At 37.1% G+C, this 24911-nt stretch overlaps 1 protein-coding gene across 4 annotated transcripts in view; it reads left to right on the top strand.

Annotated features, from left to right (window-relative positions):
• Window positions 1-1749: 1749 nt before the first annotated feature.
• Window positions 1750-24911, top strand: part of CCDC91 (coiled-coil domain containing 91) — a 149689-nt gene continuing 126527 nt past the window's right edge. Inside the window, exon 1 of one of the 4 annotated variants that reach the window (XM_074589674.1) lies at window positions 1750-1803. The gene's annotated coding sequence lies outside the window, so the exon portion shown is untranslated. Of the gene's footprint in view, window positions 2358-24911 lie in introns of all 4 variants that reach the window. The other 3 variants (XM_074589695.1, XM_074589684.1, XM_074589705.1) reach the window with 3 other exon arrangements.

Here is a 24911-nt window from a genome sequence, read left to right as displayed (position 1 = left end):
CTGAATTTTCACTTTTAGTTTTATAGAAATCAGTGAGATAACTACTGACTAAAACTTTGTAGAACTTTTTGAATGTCAACATATTAATACAAAATATTCAAAAGGTTCTCTTAAGAAGATATTTTTTCCCCTTGTACATCCAAGAAGAAACTCTACCATCTGACTGACCTATATAATGGTCTACAGCTGGGGTAATACTGCAGTGGAAGATTAGCTAATGCAGAAAACAAGAGCCCTTAGAATTGCTGGTTTTGTCTGCTGAGGTTGAACGTCTCAGAAACGTCCATCAAACTTTCAACTTTTACAGTGATTCAGGCACAAGCCTTTTAGCCTTTTTTTTTTCCCAATCACAGAACGGTAGGGTTGGAAAGGACCTTTGGACATCATCTAGTCCAACTCTCTGCTAAAGCAGGTTCACCTAGAGCAGGTTGCACAAGAATGCATCCAGGCGAGTTTTGAATACCTCCAGAGGAGGCTCCAAAACCTCTCTGGGCAGCCTGTTCCAATGTTCTGCCACCTTCAAAGTAAAGAAGTTTTGCCTTATGCTGAGACGAAATTTCCTCTGTTCCAGTTTCTGCCCGTTGCCCCTTGTCCTGTTGCTGGGCACCACTGAAAAAGAGTCTGGCCCCATCCTCTTGACACCTGCCTTTAGATATTTATATGCATTGATGAGACCCCCCTCAGTCTTCTCTTCTCAGGCTAAACAGACACCCATGTTTTTCAGCCTTTCTTCATAGGAGAGGTGCTCCATTCCCTTGATCATCTTTGTAGCCCTGTGCATCTTTGTTGCTCTAATGCACGGCATAACTTGTAAAAGGACTGATAAAGGTACATATGTTATTTACAAAAAAAGTCATATTCTATCGCCACCTTTGGAGTCAGTTGTAATGGGACATATAGCCTAAACCATCATATTTTCTGTTTCTTCATGTAGTATGGAATATGAAAATTACTGGTGTACTTTCCAGTGCCATAATGCTACAACTTTTTCATTCTGTGCCTTTTAATGCACTGTTCGTTAAATAAGTATCTATTCTATTAGATACTGAAACTGTTTTGTCCACAGAATATGTTCAGTAGTGAAAATAACCAGTTAAGTTTCCCCAGTTCATCACACTATAGTATGTCATTCACAACCTGGATGCTCCGCCTTAGTTTTTGCCACTTTACACCATGTCTTCTCAGCACCTTACAGCAACTGCAGAGCGGACTGCCCAAAAGCTTATCTTCTCCTTCTATCCAGACCTGGGGGCGGTTAGATTTTCACTGTCCAGTCAGTTCTCGATTCATTTTCTGTGATGATGCAGAAGACTGTCAAGTGGTGCCAACTAAACATGCCGCTGCTGGTGTTTTGAGGACACAGCCTGAGGCACCGAGCCCAAGGTCACCACGCAGGCAGGGCGAGCGACCTCATTCGGCCTGCAGAACCAAAGGCCAAGAGGCAAAGGCTCCACCCTCGGCGCTGCTCCGAGACCGGCATCAGTCGGTGATTCCAGTGGCGTCGGGCTTCCGTGACCAGCCCGGTAAGTAAGGATAAGACCAGGGAGCCGTCCAAGGATGACCAGCCACTGCCCGCAGGCGCCCGCCGGCGCCCCGAGCCGGCGGTTACGGCCGTTACCGCGGCCCGGCACCGGCAGCGCGCCTCCTCCCGCCTCAGGCGGTGGCGCCCGCACCCCGTCGGCAGCCAATCAGCGACCGCCGGCTCCCCGCGCGCGCGCGGGGCCGACACCACGTGACTGCCGGGGTGCCGGGGAAGGGGTTGGCGGGGGGAGAGGGAGGGAGCGGCCCGGCATCCACATCCGGGTGAGGCCGCGCTGGCCGGGGCTCGCGCGCGGGGGCGGTTTTCCCGTGGCGGGGACGTGGGGAGGGATGATGGCGGTGGCGGCGGGCTCGGAACGGCAGCTGAAGTGCCGGGGCGGGCTGAGTGAAGGGTAAAAGGAGCCGCCCGCTCTCCTCTGTGGAGGCTGCTCACCCGCGCCCAGTGGGCGTAGCACAGGGTGGGAGGCCGGTGCTGTTCCCAGCCCGTTCACCGGCCTCCCCTCAGCGGAGTTCTGGGGCACGGAACCTGGCCTGGTGCCGGCGGTGGTAGAGCAAGGCTGCTGCAGGTGACTGTCTCTGTGAGGCCTGCCTTCATCGGCCTGACTCCTCCTCCGGTGCTGCCCCCAGGTCCGGGCCCTACCAGTGCCACAGCTGCGGCCCACCAGTGTTGGTATCCGTGTGCTGTGGTGGGCGCTCTTTGTGATGTGACTTCAGGGCTTCCACAAAAGGGTATCTTAAAAGTAGTTTAGAGGAACAACAGGAGCCTTCCTTTCCTCCACCAGAAAATTGATACCCCTGTCAACAGGAAGGAGAGCCTTGTGAGTAGTTCTCTAGCCCAGGGCTTTGGAAATCTTGGCTATGACTTCTCTGCTTCTGAGGCCAAACTGTGTATGGCCAAATTTTCAAACATTGTCCGGAATCTGAAATTGTGGCGAAATATCTAGCCTGATTTTTTCAGAGGTGCTTGTGTGCCTAATATTTTTTACTATAAATGGAGTTAGATGATGAAGTATTTCTGAAAATCTGTCTGAATCTTCAGGCATCTAAAACATTTTCTATAAATCTGGTCTTTAAACATTTTAGGTTTTGAGGCTTCTTATACATAGAATAGGGTTAACTATATACTCTTGATACCTCAGCAACTGAGCTTAACCTGTTGCTCTGGGATACTCCCTTGATGAACTCTCTCTTCAGCCTTGGTTATTCTCAGGAGACTGTAGTTTATCTTATAAGCAAATTTCCTTTCCTATTTTAGCAATTCTTTTTGCCTACCAGCTGCACATTGTGAATGCATTTTCTGCCATCTTACTGCAGCATTTTAGTGGAGCTTTGGGTAGTTTTTGTCACAGTGCTTGAACACCTGTTTCTGTAGGCTTGTTTAGGTTTTTTTCTCAGTGCTTTTTGGCTGTTTTGTTTTCTCCTAAGTCTTCAGATTTTGCTCTTCTGCATACATTTCTTAAGCTTATGACTTTGTTCCAAGTGCCTCCATATCAATGGCTTGAATGTCTAAGTAACTGTTGGTGCTAGTGTTCTAGTACTTGTTTTTTCTTTGGGGATGTCAGTTTCTCAGTCACTAATACAGGAAACAGACTGATGACCATTTTCAAACAAAGTTTGCAGGGTAGACAATTTCTGTTAATGAGTGCAGTAGTGAACTCCATGCCAATAGGATTTGAAAGAAAAAAATCACAGCAGTGTTCAAACAGGTTGTGCCTGGATGCTCCAATGAATAGTAGATAATCTTTATTCTGACCATTGCTATAATTAAGTTCAAGGTTTCCTTCCAGTTTAATTCTATCTAGAGATAGATATGATTGAAAACTGAGTATACCTGGTGACACATTTATATCTGTGATGTTCATAAACCTCCCCAAGGGTTTTGAGACATACTGGTCAGTGCCTCACTAGAGCTCTCAATGCATACTTCTGCATTTAATTGCATGCTGCTTGATTGTTTTCTGCATGTCTTCAAACACCATAAACTGTTAGACCAGCTCCTTTGTGTTTTCTTTCCAAGTGACACAACTACTGCCAGAGCTTGGTGAAGAGTATGTTGTCTAGACAATGTTAGCTGCTTATGTGGTGTCAGGCTGACATTCAGGATGATGACAGCTACATAGATTTATAGGTGCCAAAATACAATTCTGCTATAATGCATATTTCTGGTCCAGAGGAACCACTGTATCGCAGTCTTAAGGACAATAACTGGCATTCTCTAAATGTTTACAGAACTGCTAAGACATCTAAGTATGGTGTGTATCTGAGCAGTTGGCTTGATTCCTCCTGGCTTACTGAAAACTAACTTCCAGGAAAGCTTGCAACACCAAATGGAAAAAAGTTTGTGGTGTGACGGAAACAAGCTTTTTGTGAAGCTTTACATTTAAAATTCACAATACCTTCTTGCCTATGTTCATTTGAGTCCATTCACATTCACAAGGCAGTTGTTTCAGTCTGCAATGGTCTGATTGCTTGTGTGTTTTGTAATCTGCTGTTGTCCATTTGTGCAGTTTCTGACGCTTAAATATCCTTACAAGATCTCTTATTTTATTGTGTTCCTTCTGGAAAAGGTGGCAGGTTTTTGTGCACATATGTAAACTAATATTAAGTGACTATGGAACAATAACGGTGCTTTTTGATTGTTTGTTTTAGAAAAAAGTAGTTATAATTAAACTGGTAGCAGGGGTGATTCCAAATTGTGGCTCTTGCCGCTTTTCATCTTCCTGTTGGATTATAAGGCTGTAACAGATACTGTACAGGGCAAAGCAATCTGTACTGGAGAGCAGATTGCTTGTAGTTCATGGAATACATCAACATGCCAGCTGGAAACTGGCACTAACAGCTGACAATATTAAAAAATATTTTATTTGGAAACAAAGGATATAGGGTGTGCAAACGCATGTTAAGGTACAAACCATCCAAACCCATATTCTTCCAGTTGGAAAACTACTAATTTCAAGGCTGTAGCCCTGAATCTATTACTAGAGCTGTTGCTTTTACTTCAACAAAGGATTTAAAAAGGGATTTAATGTGATGTGTTACTTCTATAAAAGTAGTTCACAGTGACATTACCGCAGAGAATGTCAATGTTTGAGTATACTTATTGGTTCTGTTTCAGTTTTTGCATGTATTGAAGAATTGTACTCTGATTATGAAGTATTGCATACTTAAGAGCTGTTGTGTGACAACACAACCATGCCAAGACACTGTAGTCTTGATCTGAATAGAAGAAGAAAAATATACATTTTGCAATAATCTGTTTCATACTTACTTCAACAGGAATAATATGAGCTGGAAGGTGTGTCCTATGAGGAGCGGCTAAGGACTTTGGGCATGGTTAGGTTGGAGAAGGGGACGCTGAGGGGCCACCTCAGTGCTCTGTACAGGATCCTGAGAAGGGGAAGTGGAGACAGAGGTGCTGATCTTTTCTCTTAGGTATCCAGTGACAGGATGTGTGGGAATGGTTCCAAACTGCTGGGAAGGCTTAGACTGGAGATTAGGAAGCATTTATTTACTGAAAGGGTGGTCAAAGACTGGAACAGGCTTTTTAGAGAGGTGGTCAATGCCCCAAGCCTATCAGTGTTTGAGACATTCGGGCAATGCCCTTAACAGCGTGCTTTAACTTTTGATCAGCCCTGAATTGGTCAGGCAGTTGGACCATGTGGTTGTTGTAGGTCCCTTCCAACTGAAATATTCTATTCTATTCTATGAATACTCTGGGGAAGAGATGCAGCCCTGGGTGAGGATACTGAATAAATGTGAGCTGAAAGGGATGACAAGTATTTGCTGTAAGCTACGGACTTTTCAAGAAAAGAACTGCTGTAGACCTACTTGCTGTGGCGGATGTTCTTTTGGGTACACTGAATGAAAGTCGGAAAAATCTGTAAGAAGGTGAACAGGTTTAGAGAGGCTTCATCTGATGTTACGTACCCAGAATGGGTACCTGTTTTCTGGGAAAATCTCATCATTAATCCTTGCTGAGATGGGGGTCCGTGTTTCCCTGATATTATTTGGGACTTTTCATAATGTCCAGAGGTGTCTCTGTCAGGTAATACCTCTTGAGCGTGGCTGCAGAGAATTACCGTTACAATCTGTAAAGGCTATTTTTACAGTACTGGAAATTTCTCAGGGATTGCCCTGTGCCTTCATTGGGCGAAGTATATTCTTGAAGATTATGGTGTGTAGGTGCCTCCTACAAATGAAGAATTGGGCTGCTGAATTCTCTGTGCACATATTTACATGAGACATACCTTCTCTAATGCTGGAGAAAGCTTAAAGCTTTGGAAATTTCAATGGATAAATGGGGTTTCTTCTGGCTTTAGGTCAGCATCTAAAGGGAATGGGAACATCAGGGCAATGTGATTCTGCGGTATATGATTATATAAACTGATCCCAGTTTGATTCGGGTTATATGGCAAAGCATTAGGAAAAATGTAAAGGAAGCGAAATATATTTAAGTATTTATTTTTTTTTCCCACAAATTAATTCTGAGATGAGCAGACTCCATTTTAGAAATGGCTTATGGAGTCCCACAGATTTAGTAGTTGTTCCCTGAGAGTCTGGTGGATTTCAGTTTATTTTTGTAGAATAATTTTTTTTTTAACTAAATGTAAAAAAAAAAAAAAATTAAAACTGTTTTGCCAATTGACAAACTCATTAAAACTTACATGACCACTTATGTTAGAGAGGCACAGGATATGGACTGCAGTATGCATTTAACAGTCCGTGAAAAAAAGCATTTGTAGGATCATGTCATTGCGCTTCTGCAGGTCTTGTTCTGAAAAATAGCTAAGGGACTCAAGTCTTTCTAAGAGTCTCTGGTGTTGATTTTTTTTTTTTTTGGTGTTTCTGATGCTTACTGAGTTTTTATAATATGGTTGTGATGAAAATGTTTACGATATTTAAAACCAGATAAATGTTACTGCACAAAGTATAATTATCTCTCTATCAAATGGAAGTTCTTTTGGAACCCAAATGGAGTAGATAATTTTATATTGGAATTTTGTGCGTGTATTTTATTCAAAGATGAGAACAGATTATAATACTATTTTATAATTAGGTTTCCAGATTGGGTTGTATCCGTTGTTGAAATAGGTCTTTATCTTCTTGTAGGTATACCTTTTGCCTTGTTTGGGACAGCAGCCCTTGTTTGGAATGCCTGGATTTCAGAAAGGCAGTGTGTTTACCTAAGGTCTTTGAAAGTCAGTTTTCATTCCTTTTCCACATTAGGTTTGTGATTACTGCATGAATAGTAGTAAGAAAATGGAAAGGGTTTGATCTGTGATGTAGTAGGAGCTTGTGGCCAATCAGAGTTCTGTTAAAAAAATAATCTTTTGTGTGGTAGGGAAAACTTTCTGTGCCTCACTTCTAGAGGAGTTACAGACTGACTTCAGGGAGAAGCGTTTTCTAAAACAGTAATGACTTTAGAAAATATTTTCATTGCTGACAACTGCTTATTTTTTTGTTTTAAGGCAAAATCTGTAAGTGGTAATGAACATACAGTTCCTTATTTAAAAAAAAAAAAAAAAGACAAACCAGACTACACGTGTTCTGACCTGTTAGCACAAACCACTGATTTTTACTTGGTGTCCATCTGAAGTTTTCTAGAAGTGTTGCAGCTTGTATAGCTTTTACTAAATATGTTTATAATTACATTCTTAAGGAGTAAGGATAGGGCAGATCAGAAAGCCTTGGGGATGTAATGATGGGTGTCCAGATCTATCATGTTAAAACCAGTGGTCCAAATTCAGTCCATCTTGTTAGCAGACAAATTATTTTGTGTAAAATGAGCTGGGGAGTTGACCAGGTCATAACACACCTATAATTTTAATTTGTGTTAAGATCAAACTGCTGCTTGGTCAATAACTGTAAGATAAATTTCAGGACTGGCTGTTCTGTGTTTTTTATCTCTGTGTTGGTTTGGTGTGGATTTTTTTGTGGTTTTTTGGAGGTGGGGGGGAAGGGGGTTGTGGGGCGTAATTTGAAGTAGGTACTTCCTTATGGCCAAGGTCTCAGAGTTGAGTACACATTTACTTGGGCAGATGTGATATGGCAGCTGCAACTAAGACTGTATTTTTACTGTCTTTTTATGTATATCTTTGGTGAAGAACTCCAGGCACACCTGATGTAGTACTTGCAATCTAAAAGCAACTGAAACTGCTAACAAAGAAAAGGAAGGTGGTGGGAGTTATTTTGAATTATTTTTTTTTTTTTTAGTGAGATAAGGATCCTGTGTTCTCAAACATCTTAAATTAAGAAGTGAGGGAACAAATACATTGCATAGGCTTCTCTGACCGGAGAAAACTACGAGGACAATTGGTGCCGCTCTGAAATGTGTTTTATGCCTTTTACTCTCTAAGCAGCAGCAAACTTCCGTTTCAGCTAATGGTGTCTACTCTCTTAAGCCAATTGAGAAAAGCGAATATAATCCCCTACTCCATTTAAATGCAGACCAAAACAGGTTGCTTAACCTAGCCCTGAAAATTACTTCACACTTAAAAACCAAACAAGTAAAATCCCTTCATCTGAGGAAGCAGAAACTAACAACCCATTGCAGCAACTTCATAAACAATTTGAACTCAATATACAAGATTATGAAGAGATTCTCTGTTACAGTGTTACTGTTACAAGCCTTAAAATTAGAATTTTTAAGCATTTTTCTTGTCTCCTTCCCAGGGATTATATTCAATTGAAATAATTCAAGATAAAACAGTCTTTGTTGCACTGGTGCGTTGTTTAGTTTTTTGTTTTCTACTGGGATGTAAAGTTAAGGGAAAAGGAGATGTAAGAAAACTAGCCTAATCTTCTGCCTATGGTTTTGGCTATAATGCGTGAAACATAAGAATCTAAATACATTGCATGATAGTAGACCTGTTAGGAAAATAAAATAAACCAAAACTGCATATGGTGGAAATAGATAGCTGGTGACCTAAGCTGGGGGTGAGGGGTGACATAGATGAACCACTCAGAATTTTATTTTTTTTTTTTTTTTTTTAGCGCATTTGTTTACATGTTATGTTTCTTTACAGCATTTTCCTGATGGTTTATGTAAGGAACTGTCAGTGTTTTTAGTTGATGTGTGTCTGTGCTAAGTTAGGCAGCAGATTGTTGTGTCATTAGGCCTGGACAGGTGACATTGGTTAACAGGTAGTATCAGTGCTGCAGACTTTTTTTCTTATGCTTTTCTCCTTTGAGGAGTTTGTCCAAGAAGCAAACTTCTTTTCCATTTTCAGTTCTGTGTATTCAGGCTGAATATGTGTATATTATTTTTCTGACTGCTGGCCCCTGCCGGGGGAGGGGGGAGGAAGGGACTAAAAGGTTGCTGGTTTAATATGCTTCTGGTTGTGATGGTATCTGCAAAGTATGAGATGTGAAGTATGTGTGTATCATGCTTTACCATCTACTTCCTACAGGTGTTTGTGTCTGATCACAGTCCATTGAAAGGCACATGAAAGCCATGCCTTGCTGCAAGAAGTGTAGCTTGGATTTAAAAGACACTGTTACTGAGTGATAGAAAAATTTTTTAGGTGCTGAAGAGATAAACAGTTCTGATTATGTTTGCTAGAAGACATCCCTTGGTATAATAGTTTGTGAAATTTATATTCGGAGTACCATCTAGATCAGAGAAGTAAGCGAATTTGGATGCTAAGTAAGTGTAATCTGTGAGAATTAACGTGTGAGACTGTAGGTAATAATAGTAACAGATGACAGTAATTGAGCTAGGCTGCAGGTAATATTTAAAGATTCAAAATACAAAACTTCCAAGGGTTTGGAAAAGGGTGTGTGATGCTAGGTGGTTGTAGATAGTTGAGGGACCAAACTAATTTGAACTCAAATAGGGCACGTGTGAATAGTACTTACTTATTGCTAGTCAATTCTTTTCTCTTCCAGACTAGCAAAAAGGTAGGCTTTTATACAAAGGAAAATAGTACAGGCTGTGCTTTTCTGTTAATATTTCTGAAAAACTTCTGAGGCATTTTGCGTCTAGAGTTTATTTAGGGGATGTGACGAGTCCTTAGCTCAGTTTGCAGTGGTAATGGCAGACTTAGTCAGATTGAGGTACAAACTGCTAAACCAAAACTGAAGTGCTTTGAACATTGATTTAGAAGTCCATACTAACAATATACATTTGAAATAGTCTTGCTGTCTATGTAAGTATGTATAGATGCCCTTGACAAGTAAAGACAAATGCTAAATTCACCCTTAAGCCGTTCCTCTTCTGCTTTCCATTAGAGGTCCTATGGAATGGTGTATTTTCATATGTTTCAGAGCCAAAAAAGTCGGCAGACTACTTATATGCTGTGCTTGTTCTTGGGTGTATTTGCTTTAGATTTTGCTATAGTGTAATTTCTTGCACAGAATTGATTGTTTGGGAAATAATAAGGTGGTGTTGAACCGTGCTGCCAATGCAAGATCCTGCTTCTAATCAGAAGAATTATTTGTCTGTAAATTAGTTTTGAACACAAAAAATTGTAAGGAAATGAATAAGAAAGAACCATCTCTTGTTGCTTTAATTACAATTGAAATCTTTATAGATTGGGGGGCACCAATAATTTATATACAAAGTAATCAGGAAAGTATTGATTATAGAGTTATATCTGTTTGAAACCTGTCAACTAGTACCATGAGAAGATTTTGTTGTTTACAGTTCCTTCTGTACGTGATTCTGAAGTTCTGTTAGCTTATAAAGAAATATACTAAATAAGGTACTAGATAATTATAAGTTCATTCCATGTCTCAAGGTTTTTGAATAATGTGAATGTAGGTAAAAGCTATCCGATATTCTATGTAGTGTTGCCAAAACCTGGTCTTGTAGTTCTTTACAGTTGAATTTTTTCTCATTAAGTACTTTGCCAGAACACACTGCTAGAATTGATTTCATTTATCTTGAGATGGGGCTTGAGGGAAAGATTTGAATTGCATTAATTTGAATTTGGTTTAGTATCCTTTATATTACATACTAAGTTTTCAGTTAAATATCTTTTATTTATCGCAGAACACAGGCCAGTGATTTATTTTTTTTTTTAATTTCTGAGGAAAAGAGACTTACAGTCAACTTATTTGGACTAGGCTTACTCTTTTTTCAAAACTTTAACAACACTTTCCTATGTTACAGTTCTTGAGTTTAGTGTGTGTGTATAGAGAGAAATAAACTGGAAATCCTGTCTCTGAGGATTGGAATTCAGTGTCGTTTTAGATGGAAAACAAAATATTTTAGCATACACTTGCCAGTTAAGCTTTTAAAAGGACTTTCCATGGGGTGCAACTTTTGAAATAATGCAGAGCTTCCAAAGAGGTTTCCATGTGATATACATGGCACAGTCAACTTGCTTTTAGTTTATAAGCTGCCGGAGTGAAAATCGGTGTCTTGGCCTGATCAACTATAGATTGAGGAAAAGTTGTAATTAGTTTGAAATGCTGCTTTTCAGTCAAGTCTTGTGGCCTGTGATATGTTTGGCTGCTGGGTTCTCAAGTTTTTCTCATATTACATGTGAAACTTTAACCAGTGTGATTTACTACTTTTTCTTTTTTTTTTTTTCCCCGCTGGTCAAGTTCTTGCACACTTGATTAGCACTCATGTCTAGTAACATTGTAAAATGGCTGTTGAAAGGGTCTCAGAAACCGAATTTAAAAACACTTTTGTTTAAAAGTTACAGTCCATTTAAAAACAATTCATACATAAATTTAATATTAATTACTTTATGATGAATGGTAAAATGAGATATTGATACTCCAGGATCAGATTCATTTTATTATTAGAAGATAAAAAATAGTTTCTGTTTTAGGATTTTTATGAATACTTTTTTCTACTTAGTGAGTGCTTAAAAAGTGTATGATATAGCTAACTAACTATTGCTGTTGAAGGGACTTGAGATTTGGTGTAGTTATCCTTATAAATGCATGCATGAACTGCCTTTAATGTTTACGAAGAGGCCTGACTTGTCCTTTGTTGGGGTTGAAAGAGCAATATTGGTTCAAGAACCACATTTTCTTTAAGAGAAGAGACAGGAATTAATGTGCTGGAAAATTTCAAAATAGAGGCAAATTATATTTGTTTTTGGAAACTATTAAATTTAATTTGACTGTATGTCCTGAAGACTTTGTACGTAGATACTTTTTGTTTTACTTTCTGAAAATAAGTGCGCACTATCTCTTTTTATATATATATATATACACACACACACACATACACAGAGACACATATGTTGCCCCAGTGGTATGCGCACAGCTGAGGAGTTATGATTTGTTTTTTTGTGGGCTTTTTTTTTGGTTGTTTTTGTTGTTGTTTTTTTTTTTTTAATTATAGCAAGCAGAAAGTATGCAATATAAATCCTTGATATTTTCAGTGCATATTTTTAGAAGTAAATCAGCTTTGTCATCCATTTGAAAGGGGACAAGGTGATACTGTTAGAAAATTAATTTATCAGTAGAAGGTTTCAAAATGTTTTTACAAGGGTAAAGATACTGACCTGCTGGATTGCCTTAATGTATTCCAGACTCTGGTTAAGAAGGATTTTGGAAGTTAATTTATCCAGTTATTGTGATGTGAATTGTATTAAAGACATGTTTTAGTAAAATGGATGGATATCAAAGTTGAATAAAGAATACTGAGTAGCAAGAGTGCTCAAAAAATAGTTATAAAAAAGTTAAGTCACTTTTTATTACTGTTGATCTACATGGTATATGTAGAACATACTCAGAAATTGATTATCTTTCTAACATATCTGAGCTCTTAAAAAAAGAGGTTAACAAAGTTGTTGCAAAACCAACACATTTTTATTTTAAATGGTCTTCAGGTGGCAATTATGGTTAAATTGTTCAAATCTCATAGCGTAAAATACAGTATGATTTGATTACAGTGTCTAGTTTATAAGTCTAGATAATAAATAAGAGTTTTTATTTTTAAAAAGTCAAAATACATTTAATTGTATGTCAGCATTGGATCCCATGGAAAAATGCACACATCTGTATTTAACCTGGTTAAACTATAAATGACTATGGAACATCTGGAGTTGGTAAAACTGATGAAGGACAGAACACTGGCAGTATCATTGTTACAGCAGAGGCTACTGTATAGTTCTTGCTTATTAATCCAATCCTGATTCCTCCATTAGGTTTGAATTATAGAACCACATGCTAAATAAAAAAGTGAGGGAAGAGTGAAAGAAGACCAAGAGTTTGCAGAGTTGAATTTAGTTATAGTCTTCTGGCAGACTGCACCTCCCATTCACTATCCTGGTGAGAGACAGCCAGACTGTGTTCTGAGCTGCTCTCATTAAATGCACTAGGCTTGAATTTCTTAAAATTATTTTGGCATTTTGGATTAAAAAAAGGATTTTTCTTTGTTCTTATTTAGTGATATGTTTATGATAATAATTTTCCATAGAAGTTGTGCACTCAGCAATATTTGTCCTGGGAAAATAGTGGTTTGATTACAGAAGTAGCCTAGTGTACGTGTGAGTGAGGGAAAATAGATTTTTCTGTTAATATTTCTTTATCAGTCTGATATTTTAGAAAATGTCTGTGTTAGCTGAAGTTGCCCATTTACATACATTTTTTTCTTCAAGTCTCTAAAGAAAATTATAGCAATTACCTGGAACTTTTAATTGTTAAATGCATTGTTTTTATTATTATTATTGAGTGTAAGTATGCAGTATTAATGGTTATTGTTAAAATAGTCAAGCTTTTACTTGCTGACTTTATTCAAGCAAAACTTGTCTTCATTGGGAATTTTGCTGACTAAAGACTATGTAATTGCGCAGTAATTAATGTAGTTAAAAGATATCACTCTACATGTAGTTTAGTCTTTGGAACCTGAATGTTCTGCCTGTTTTCTCAGTGTTGCCAGAAGGGATCGCTTTTGCATAGTAATTTTTGGATAAATTTCAGGAGTTCTCTTTAAACAGTGCTGGTTTCAAAAGCTATTAAGCTCTGTGAATATATAAGGTCCTTGTTAACTTAAATAATTCAATGAATTCTCAAGTATATTATATATAAGTTCACGGCAGTTTGTTATTATTTTGTTCTTGTGTATGTATTCTATATGCATCGTATATTTATACTTTAGGATGAATATCTGTTAGGTATGAATTTATTTCCAAGGGCATGCATTTATTTACAGTTTAGGAAAGGTCTTTGAGGATATACAAAATTGTGATTTGAAATAAATTACATGGTAGAAAGAACAATTATTTCTCTTAGTCTGGGAAGACGTGGAGCATTTTGAATTAGGCGCACTGTGATGAATGGAGGCTTGTCTGTATATATTGCTTATACTTCATAAACATTGTGCATCCAATTTATTCCGCATCTCAGCGGTGAGGCAATGTATGTTTTATGAATTATCTGGTTTTGTGTGTATGCATGCTAGTGTAATACAGGGAGGGATATACCTTACTGCTCTAATACCACATTACCATGAATGCCATCATTGCTGCAAAGAGAAGTATTGTAGAAGGCAGAGGCATTTTGAAAGGGATCAACGTCTGCCTAGTGGCATAGCAGAATATGTTTTTTTTTTCTACTTCTGGAAGGATCTGCATGCTAAGCCTTGATATATGATGATATTTTAGCTGCTAACAGAATTGAGGAGAAGTTGTGCGGATCTTGGAAAAGAAAAATCATTTGGTTTGTGCTTATAGGGCGTGCCTGGCATGCTCCCTGCCTAGCTTTGTAGGCTAGCAAGGGAAGGAGACAAAATTGAATGGATTATAGGATGGGTGAAGAATCTGGCTGGCATCTTGTTGTCTGTTTGTTTGGGGGCGGGGGGGTTATCTCCTCTTGAATGAGAAATAATTTTTGCTTAACTGTTAACTGATGAGTAATATTCTTGATATCAATGCTCTCATCACATACTTGGTACTTTAATTACTTAAATGTCCCGGTAACTTGCTGGATATGGGACCTCTTAGAAAAAGTCTTTCTGAAATGGGCACAGTAGTGCCTGACCATCTTTGTCGAAAGCTTTGAGACTGGAGAAGAAGAGTATTCTAGAAATGTGTAGTTGGTATAAAGAATCAAGTTGGAGAAAGAAATTATATCAAAGCATTGTGTTCTGATTGAAAAGGATTTAGGTGTTGAGCCCTAATCCCATTTTCATTCTGGCCTGATCTGTGATCTCTGCTCCCAGCTTCCTCATCATATTACAAAAGCATCAATGGCAATCAGCGTTTTCCTTGAGAAGTAAACACATTTTTCTTGATTGCAACAGAGAACATACAATTATGATAATATCCATTTGGCCAAAGGTCATGTGATGAAAGTGTTGTGTTACATGCTTAGGAGTAGACCAAAAATTAAGAAGAAAAAAAGGAGAGATCATGTGCACAGACATTCTGGCAGCTGTGTTTTCTGTTGGAAAGAAAATTAGCATTTTTGCTTTACTTGTTCAAGGGTTGGGACTTGCACAATGTGAAACCTTTTGAGGTTGCTTTATGAGGGTCATGAAAATGAATTTAAAACTACGTCTTGTGTTGTTTCTCCATGACTGGAGCCTTCTCTTTAGGAGAGTATGAAAAGTCAAATTCGTCTGCTTCATGTGTGAACAAAAATTCATCAAATCTTCTTTTCAAGTATTAGTAAAGGGAGAAAAAGGTGCAATGATGATGCACTCTTCTTTCCATGTGGAAGGGAATAATGCCTGGTCTTTTCTGCTTCTAACAGTATATCCAGAGCTTGTAAAACAAAGGATTAAAAGTTTTCAGAATGACCAGTCATGTTTTATTTCACTGTTTAGATTAAACTTACATAGAATCTGAATTTCCAGTAGGTGGTTGCGGGTGAGGAGGGGGAAGAATATTATTATGGTTATTTAAGGTGTTCTGTTTCAAGACTACCAGCTGAGGCATGTAAGATCACCAAGACTTGAAAATCTGAGACATAATTTTTATTCTTTTTGATAATATCATCTCATGTCAGAGAAATGGGTTAATATATTTTTCTTGCCTCAAATTAGTACTATGTACCTATGAGAACTACTGTACTTTCAGGGTGTGGAGGAAGCTGAGGGAAGGAGTTTTATTAATTGGAAAAGTGTGTCTTTCTGTCTATTAGGAGATGTTCAGTAATTATAAAGGAATGCTATTTATTTTTATTTAGTATAATTGGTATCATGACCTGCTTTTCATAATAGAGTTACCATGTGCTAGAGATCTTTTTTTCGTTTACCCGTGGTCACCTGTCAGCTTTTCTAACATAAAGATAGAATAATATTCTGTAGACTCTGAAATTTTGTGGTTTTTGCAAACTGTCTATATACAAGTTAAAGGAAAACAATATCCTTTTCATAATATTTAATTATCAGTTTTACTGAGCATCCTTTATATTTTGACCTTTACTATTTTATTTTATTTTTAATTAGGGGAGAAAGTTGCATTTTAACTACATTTCAAGGTGATCTACTGAATTGTTAAGCTTTGTTTTTTACATGAAAGATTCTTTTTCTGGTGGAAGTAGTGGTGTTTTTTAGAATCAGTGATTCACTCAGCACTGAATTTTCTTAGGCAGTGGATCATGCCAAAAACCTAGTCCTATCCTGTTTCTTGGATTAAAATGAAAAAAAAACCCAATCAAAAAAATACCCACCCGACTTTTTTTTTTTCTGTAAAGGGTGTATTCTTTCTTAAAATGTAGGGTCTTGAGCACTCTTTTATTAACATTAATGATGTTTATTTGTACAAGTTACTGCACATCCATAACAGCATGTATTCAAAGACTTGTTTTCACTTGATGTGTTGCAATATTGAATTGTTGCTATGATGCTCTAAGTCTTACTAAGATTGTGTCAAACCTTCTATTTTCAGACATCGAATTCTGTGACAAAGTTCCCTTGAGGCAGAACTTGGTGGTTTTTACCCTTGGAAGGCTTGTCCCTTCATCATACAGATGCCTCTTTCTAAGTTCTAGTAAAACACATTAGTGTGATTTAAAAGTAAAAAGAATCAATTGCATTTAGGAATATTGGATATTAACAGAAAAGAACAGAGAAGCGAAAGTATTTAAATTGTTAGTCTAAGTTCTTGAAGCTTGCTAATATTTTAAGGGGAAATGCATTTGAAATACCTATGAGCCTTCTATTTTACTTTTAAACCCTCTGTTTCTTAAGTTTATCGAGCATGCTATGTTTCCTTCAGCCTTCTTCAAGAAACATCTCTGTTGAGTACAGAGATTTATGTAAGACATGTTTTCTTTGAACTCATGATGAAAATATTTCATTGGGTTTTTGCTACTTTTGTCCCTCCTACAATAGTGAAGATTTCCAGAGGTACTCTTTCTTGGATGCACCTTTCTTGAAGTTGGTTCATTTGTCATTAGCAAATCCAGTCCTAAAACGATCCTGGGTTGGTAGTACAGTTCAACTGAAGAACAGTCTCAAAGATGGATTCACTTTTTTTACAGTCTCTACTTCTGTGCTACTGTGATTTTGGATTTTTTTTTTACTTGTTTATTTTTAAACGATGCTATTCTGGATAAAACTGAAAGCATTGAATCATAGACCATACACGGAAGTGACATCTGGAGGTTTTCTAGTCTAAACCCCTGCTTAAAGCAGGTCTCATTAGAGCAGGTGGCTCAGAGCCCGGTTCAGTTGAGTTCTGAATATCTTTAGGGAGGAAGAGTCCACGGTGTCTGTGGGCAGCCTGTGACAATATCTGGTCAGAATTTTCACTATTCTGACTTTTGTCCTATAGATCTTGTCCTAGATCCCTCTGCCACTCTGAAAACACCCTGGCTTTGTCCTTTAGAGAACTGTGTCCAATTTTATGGTTGCTAGTACAGTAAGAATACTTTATATATGGGAGTTAGTTTTTAGCCTACTGTGGTCACTTTTGCTTAGGCGTTTGCAGGGCCGTTGATGTGTGATCTTTGTGACCTAGTTAGCAGATGACAAGTCACATTTTTCTTACCTTTTTTTGCAGAGTACAAACTAATTTCCAGGGCTTCTGATTATCATTATTCTGAATAAGGGTTACAGAGATTGTTGATCTGGACTTGATGTTGATTAATTATAGATAATATTCTATTGCCTCGATTTGCATAACAGAAATGTTCATTCCAGTCTAATTCAAGCTACTTTTTGAGAGTTTTTTGAGGGCAGATGGGGAGAAGGCTTGGTGAGGGGAGAGGTTTTTCCTTCAGAAAACACAATATGCTTGAATTGTATCAGCTTTGTCAGACTTACCACAGCAGTTCATGTACATTTTGTAAAAGTGTGTGGCTTTTGAAGGAAAAAGATATTTGTGATAGAGGAAGTTTATAGAAGGACATTAGAGAAATTGAAAAATTAGCTGTGATTCGTTATTTTTTTGATGAAACAAAACAACAGTCTTGTCATGTTCTGGTGACAAGAAACCAATTATGGTGAAGAATAAAGACCTCAGAAGGACTTTTTATAAAATCTTGAGTTATTGAAGTTGTTAGAATTAAGTCTTGGGAAAATGGCTATAGATTCTGGAGACAAAGAAATAAGGTGAATAATATGGTAATATGGTACTTCTGCTGGAGTCGATAAGATTTTTTTTTTTTTTTTGAACTTATCTTTGGATATCTAGAATGAAAAAGTTGGTATATTCTAAGTGGAAAATTCTTAAAGTTGGGACAAGCTGGCAAGGAATCATGGGCAAAAATGTAAAAAAGATCCTCAGTCAAGAAGCACATGTGTTAGTATAATTACTCATGTCAATAGGTAACCCTTTGGAATGAAATCCATATTTGGTTTGTTAGCAATTTGTTGGTTTTTTTCTTTCTGGCCGTAGATAGATCTCAGTGACCGAGACATTTGGAAGCCAAAGTATACAGACCTTTTCTCTCTTCAGCCTTTTATTTGAAAATATGTGCTAAAAACAACCACTATGATACTTGCAAAGTTTTTTCTTCTGAATGATGCTATCCTCTGAGTACTTATGGTTACACATGGAATCCCCATGTGGTCCCTGGGTTGTGGTCTGGTATAGAAACAAAAATGCTACATGCATGTGGTAGACCTCTACCTCAGGAAATACTCTAAAGTCAACCTCAGCAATTATTTCTGAATCACAAGCAGAGTAGTATTTTAGATGTTGGCCTAGGGTTCGCACCTTTTTATTGATCTAGGAGAAAGCACTTCTCTCCCAATTTATATTCGTTCTTTCCTATACATAAATGCACACCATGTATTTGGTGATTCTATATATATGTAGATTTCAGGAACAATGAGTGAAAGTCATGCAGTTTCTATCTATATATTGCACCTTTTTTCCCCACTAGTAGTTTCTTTTGCTCACAGTTTGTATCCTTTTGTTTTTTGTTACTCACAGAATAGCATTCTAAATTACTTCAGTACACCATACCTTTTACAAATACATTTCTTAATAGCTTTTCAGAGAGCAGATTTCACAGAGCATGGTTTCGGAAGTTTTCTGATGTTAGTTTCTTGTAGGATATGTCTGAGGAATTGCCAGTCCTTGAATGCATTTTCCACACAAGGCTGTGGTGTTTTTTTCCTCTCCTATGTCTTAGGTTAATTTGAAAACCAGTACTTAACCTTCTCAGTAGGAGCTATCAGAGCCCTTTTTGTTCTTGTGGGTAAAAATGGAACTCTCACTTTCTTTCTTGTGAAGCTGTATCTGATCTAGGGAAGTGAAATGGACTTGGCACTTGCACTTTGTTGCTTTTTCCTGCCTTAAGCACTGTTTAAAAAAGCCAAAAGTGTATGCTGAAGAAGAGGACCCACAAGTTCTAAACCACAAATTTTTGTGGAACTGATTTTCCAGATTATACCTATTTTTGTGGAATTTCAGTTTTTTGCTCATATTAGCTCAGTACCTTTCAGATGAGAATATGATTTGTAAAGAATATTTTTATTGTAATTTCTTTAATAAGGGCTTTATCCATCAAAAGGAGAAGTTTTGGGTTTTTTTTGTGATTTTTATGCAGTTGTTGAGAATTTTGCCACCCTTATGATGCTTATAAAAGCTATATTTATTGGTTTTTAATCACATGGTGTGGTTCATTATTCTAAAAATGCCTTTTTTTTTTTTTTTTTTAAATAAAAGTGGTCCAGGGGGTATCTCCTGAGAAAAGGACTAAGCGGTAAAACGAATTTTGTTATTGGTTGTTTTGGGGGGTGGTTGTGGTTTGGTTTTGTTTTGTTTGTTTGTTTTATTAATTCTTAAATTCACCGTAGGAATTGATAGAAAAGTTTTAGCTGTTTATTTATTTTACATATTCTGTTTTGTGTAAATCAATCCTTGACTTTTATTGTCACATTCCTTAATGTGCACTTCTCATCTCTAAGTGTTTAAACTTTCTGGAGACTCTTTGGAATAAATGGATAAATTAATAGACGACAAACATGAATAGGAAAAGAAAAGTCTCTGCGTATCTGCTGTAGTGTTTGACTGCTGTCACCTTGTTAGACTGGAGTCCTTGCAGGAATTCTAAACTTGACTGTATGTGGCCTTAAACAACCTGATATAGTGTCTAAGGTGGCCTTGATTTCAGGTGGGTTGCATCAGGTGTCCTCCTGAGATGATTCCAAACTAAATTTGTTCAGTGATTCCTTGAATATATTCAATTGTATTGATTTACTTGGGCTGTGGAAAAGAATTAGCTACAAAAGGCCAGACTTGCATTTATCTTAGAAGTCCTATAGATTTCAGTTGAATCAATTGTAATATAAGCAACTGCTACTGTAAAATAGGTGATGTTTTGCATCTGCTTGCTTTGTTGTTTTTTTTTTTTAATTAAAAAGATATTTTATTTATGAGTGTTTATTAAGGCAGTACTGGGATTGAAATGAACCAGCCTCACTTCCCAGGAGAAAATTGCTGTGATGTGTTCTGTGTTGTCGTCTCTTTCTTTTTCCCCATAACCTTGAAGTCTCTTCCTTTTAATATGAGATTGGGCATGCTTCTGTTGTATGTTCAAATACAGGTAATTACTGTGATGTTGTTGTGCCTTTCATTGTGGAGCTTATAGGTGTAATGCTTCATGGTGGTGGGGATTTTCTACATATCCCATTATATGACTAAGTATACACTGTAACATGATGGAGAACACTGGCGTTTTGGTGGTACCTGATTTTCACTATCTCATGATATGGGTAGGGCATACAGCCTTGGTATTGTCTGTTTGATTGAAAGATAAAAAGGCAATTCTTTGAGTGAAGAAGAGAAATACTCTTGTTTCAGTCTCAGCCTTGGATCTTAGATGTTACAGGTTCTCAGTCCCCTCATCTAACCACCTTAACAACTTGTATGTACAGACAGACATAAGTTTGCATACCTACAGGGATTTAGATGCTTTACTTCAAGGAAAAAAAAAAAAAAAAAGAGAGAAGTAGGCTTTCTTTTTCTAATGTAGCATGAAATCAAATTTTGCATCTCTTAATATAGAGATGTGGATGCTATATGCATTTGGCAACAGTTCATTGGTTCAAATAATATTAAATGATACTTTCCAAAGTAGTTGATTTTCTCATTTTACTTAAAATTTTGAAGCTGTGTTTGCCTTGTGTTGTGGTTTAAAATGACTTAAAAAACCCCCAAAACAACCCAAACCAAAAATTGAGAACCATAAACCCCCCCACTTTTAAAAAAGTAGAAAACTTAATTGGATTTCCAAGTTTATTTGGCCATTTCATTGTCTGAAACGATAGAAAGTTTATATTTCTATTTCTTCTTAAAACGTCTTCCTAATGTTTACCTTTGGTTCTAGACAGAAGTCTTATAGATATCTCATTGAAAAATTATAGTTTATCCAAAATTCATTAATAAGCACTCGATCATATTGCTTAACAGTCAAAGAATTTCAAGTATCTCCGAGGAAATAATTAGCCTAATTTCTTCTTTTGTAACTAGTTTGTTATATTTTTGGCACAAACTCTTAGTTTCTTATGTAAATCTTGTGTTAATTTTGTTACTTCCAAGATTTTTTAAAATCATGTTCATTGTAATTATGAATGCAGTCTAACTTTCCAAATTGAAAGACAGTCCGAAATCTCCCTCTGGTCTCATGTCGTCATGGTCTTGTGATGTTAGCCCCTGCTCAATTGTATACTTTCCTTGTTAGATGCAGATGATAAATACTGAAAATTTAATGCAGAATTTAGGAGCTGTTAAGAGCTTTCTGGTTAAAACCAATACAGAATACTCTTTTTCTGTAACAAGACTATGAATTCTATTCATTAAATAACAAACCACTAAGTGAAAGTTAACCACATGGATCATGCTATCTCTGTAGGAAATTTTTCCATTCAATTTTACTGTATAGTCAGCTACTTAATACGGGAGGGAAAAAAGTCTGGAGAAGCTTTTCATTGCAAACAAGATATTGCTGAGGTAAATTACAGAATTGGAAGTTATAAAAATAAAACACTAAAAGGATTGAACTCTCCATTGATTTGAAGGATTCAGAATTACTGCATCATATTGTTTCATTCTTTTTGAAGAAAAAAAGGACAAATCACCTGGATTTCAGTACCTGATTACAGCTACCATTTTTAGAAATTGATACCTGACAGATAAGCTAAAAGAATTTAGCTTTACTGCTAGGAAGGGAAGTTAGAATACAATCTCAAAAAATACAATCTCAATCGCAAAAAAAAAACAAAAACAAAAAAACCCAAAAAACAAAACCAAAAAAAAACAAACAAAAAACCCCCAAAACCTCTGCCAGTAGCTATTGTTCAATTTTAGTTTTGACAGTGGTCTTTGGTAATGTTTATATTGTTTTTCATGCCACTGAATTCCTGGCCATAATAAATGAAAAGTATTCATTTGCTTATGGTCTAAGTGTTATTAAACAAATTACTTTTAGTGCTGAGATCTCAAGCAGGAGTGAAGTGAGAAAAGTAAGATTATTTTTTTTAAGAAAATTTTACAGATGCTCTAAAGTTAGTTTTGATTATGTTGTACATCCATACTCTGTTTTTTCTTGGGCTATGTGTCCTTTGGGATATGTGTATTCTGTAATCAAAAATTTCTAATTAATGACTTTGTAGCTACTATAAGTTGTTAAGAGGCCACATGTTTGTTCTGCAGCTGCAGTTGGTGTAGATCAGGAGAAAAGTCTGTATCAGCTGGGTAAAAAGAAGAAAGTTTGTGTTTTAAACTTGCTAAAAGGTGCTTGGAGCTTTGGCAGAAGAGCCATGAGGAACAGTACACGTGAGCTGATTAGAACTTCGTGATACAGAAATTTATCATCCGTTTTGCTCTTTATCACAAAGGTATTGCCAGTATATATGCTTTCTAAATGACTACTTTTTCATTTTATTGTTTTTGGGTTTTTTTAATCTCATATTTATTTTGGATAGGCTTTTTGGAGCCTGCAGTTTCGACCAAAGACTTATTCTTCAAATAATGCAGTCTGCGTTATGTCCGGTGAAGAAACAGCTAATAAGCCTGTCCTAGATTGAACAAACTGAATGAGTCATTTAGTAAGCATAACCATGCAAGTAAAACCCATACGTTGTCATAGGTAGGGGTTAACCACTGACAGTGTTTGCCAGAAATACAAATACAGCAGCCCCACCCTCAGCCAGCTCCACATATACTGCTCTGACAAAACAGACAGCAATATGCCCTGTAAGTTGTTCCTTTAAAATGTACAAAGTTCTGCAAGTAAGTTAGCTACTTACACAAAATTGCAGGCAGTATATTGTCCAGTTGAATGTACCTGGCAAAATTAGTTGTTTTTGCTACTGAGGCAAATTTATATTTGATTTATCAAGTAATAGATTGAGACTTGATTAATTTGAATTCTTACTATCCTGAGGTGGACTTTTAAGTGGATGAAGAATTCTTCTTAATTCAGTGCGTGGTCTCTCTACCATTTTTGCCTTTTGGATGTGAAGAATACAGGGATTTCTGGTGGGATTACACCATTCCTCCTCCTCCTAACTGTTGGAACGGGGAAGAGAGGCTTTTTTTCACAGTGTACGTTTTTCTGTCTTATTCCTTATGAATGACTCTTGGTCTTCCTGAGTATAAAACCATGATTTTGGTACGTCTGTCAGTTAAGTGCATTTCCCAAAGTTCTCATGACCTATGTTAAGCTGATGGTCAGGCTTTGGTGACTGCATTTTATGTAGGAAAGCTTGCAAGGATCTCAGTGTCTGTGTTTGAATATATTTATCATGCATTGTGATCAGTCATAGAGAAGGAAGTCTTGGGCAACCTGATCCGAATGCAGTGTTGACCCTGCTTTGAGCAGGAGCTTGGGTTGTATGAGCTGCTGGTCTGAGTTCTGGCCTAAATTATTGTATGATTTGAGGAATAAAAACTGCTGGAAAAGCAGTGACTTATGTACTCGTGGTCCATGAAAAGTTTCCTTCTTTTCACAGGAGTGTGCTGGAGAGCTTCTCAAGCCTTTTAGGACATGACTGTCTTGAGAACTGTAATGTTTTGGAAATGGCCTGGGCTGGATGACCTACTGTGTCTTTTCCAACCATAATTTCTATGAATCTGTAATTCTGAGGTTGACTTCTTGTTGCCCAATTTTACAGTTACTTAATTCCAGTATCAGACATATTTTAAGAGACCACATTTAGTCATGGTAAGACTGTGTGGGTTGTTTAGGTTTTTTGTGTTATTTTTTAAATCGTTCTGCAGATTGTCAGGACTTAATGTATTCTTTCCTATTCCGGTGCCACAAATAATGTTCCTAGTCTGTGAGAAAAGAAAAGTCTGATTACCCATTTTGGAATACATGATTGATTAAAAAATGCTGCTCCCAAAATTGTTTCAGTTCTGTGTGAAGTGTTAGGATAGTTCTGCTGTTTATTTATACCAGAAATGCATTTCCATCACCAGAATAAGGGGTGGAATTGAGAAATTGTGTATTTGGTCATATTTTCAGCATTGTTATCGATTAAGCTTATAACGAATTATTTTAACATTTTAAACATTTTTTTTCGAGCTAAATGCATGTATACTTTTGAGGACTCCTAGCTAAAAATAGGCTTGATTTAATTTTTTTCCAAACAGTTCCTAAAGCATTGGTTTGGCCCTGTTCCGTTCTTGCAGAAGGCACCCCTTTCTTTATATGCAAGAAAAAACATCTTTTTTGGAAAGACCTCTCCTAGTAAGAGCTCTTGCACTATCACTCTTTGAAAAGAGCACCTCAGCCTTTGAGTTTTTGAAGTGCATTATGCCAGCATCCCTCAAGAATTAATTCACTCTTTCTATCCTAATTTGCTTCCTGCTTACTTGTGATATATGCTAAATTTGCCAGTTTCATTCTGATTTTGGTTTTTTTCTTTGTTGGATACAGCAAAGCACATAAACAAATCATGATTTCTTTTTGATGGACTAAAAACTTAGCTTTGTTTTTGAAAACGGAGGTGCGTGCACATGTATGAGTATACATTATACAAGGACAAATAGCAAACAGTCCTT

Source organism: Larus michahellis, chromosome 1, assembly GCF_964199755.1.
Source record: "Larus michahellis chromosome 1, bLarMic1.1, whole genome shotgun sequence".
Classification (NCBI taxonomy): Eukaryota; Metazoa; Chordata; class Aves; order Charadriiformes; family Laridae; genus Larus; species Larus michahellis.
Note: the sequence above shows the minus strand (reverse complement) of the source record. Positions and strands in the feature narration are given on the sequence as shown.